The sequence below is a fragment of the Carlito syrichta genome, unplaced genomic scaffold (genome assembly GCF_000164805.1).
Source record: "Carlito syrichta isolate Samal-C Ts95f unplaced genomic scaffold, Tarsius_syrichta-2.0.1 Scaffold304681, whole genome shotgun sequence".
Taxonomy (NCBI): Eukaryota; Metazoa; Chordata; class Mammalia; order Primates; family Tarsiidae; genus Carlito; species Carlito syrichta.
Genome location: NW_007248777.1, coordinates 110,913 through 111,853, shown reverse-complemented (window position 1 = coordinate 111,853; position 941 = coordinate 110,913).

Here is a 941-nt window from a genome sequence, read left to right as displayed (position 1 = left end):
GGGGGGGGGCGGGGTAGGAAGGCGGCGGGGTGGGGGGAGAAGGTCTGGGAAGGCTAAGATGGCAGGGGGCAGGCGCGGCCTCCCACCTGTCGTCCCAGCACTTTGGGAGACCCAGGCGGCAGGCTTGCTTGAGCCCAGGAGTTCGAGGCCAGCCTGGGCAACATAGTGAGATTTTTGTCTCGACAAACAAATGAGCCGGGCGTGATGGCACGTGCCTGGAGTCGATGGCCTGAGCCCAGGAAGTCGAGGCTGCACTGAGCCCTGAGCATGCCACTGCTCTCCAGCCTGGGCAACGGAATGAGACCCCGGCCCCGAAAAAAGATGGGGGGCAGGCAGGGGGAGAAAAATGAAAACTGAGCCTCTGGGGAACCCCGTCTCAGCCGCACCCCCACCCTGCCACCCTGGTCTCCGACTGCGGGACCATGAGGGAGGCGGGGAGAGGAGAGGGGAGGAGGCACTGGGATGACGTAAGAGCAGTGAGAGGGAGACCCCCTGGCCCTGGAGAGGGTGGACTGACCTGGGGGTGGCTGCTCCAAGCCAAGAGTCTGTTTGCTTGTCAGTGAGCATGGTGGCTTAGGATTAATGCTTTTTTTTTTTTGGAGTCGGAGTCTCACTCTGTTGCTCAGGCTGGAGTAGTGGCACGGTCACAGTCATGGTCACTGCAGCCTCGACCTGCTGGGCTCCGGCGATCCTTCCACCTCAGCCTTCCAAGTAGCTGGAACTACAGGCGCGCTACCACGCCTGGCTAATTTTTTAATTTATTGTAGAGACGAGGTCTTGCTGAGTTGCTCAGGCTGGTCTCGAATCCCTGGGCTCAGGCAATCCTCTTGCCTCAGCCTCCCAAAGTGCTGGGATTATAGGCTGAGCCACCGAGCCCGGCCTGGGAATAATTCTTGAAGGGTGAAATGCATAGGCCTGAGGATTCGGCAGAATCTGGTGGC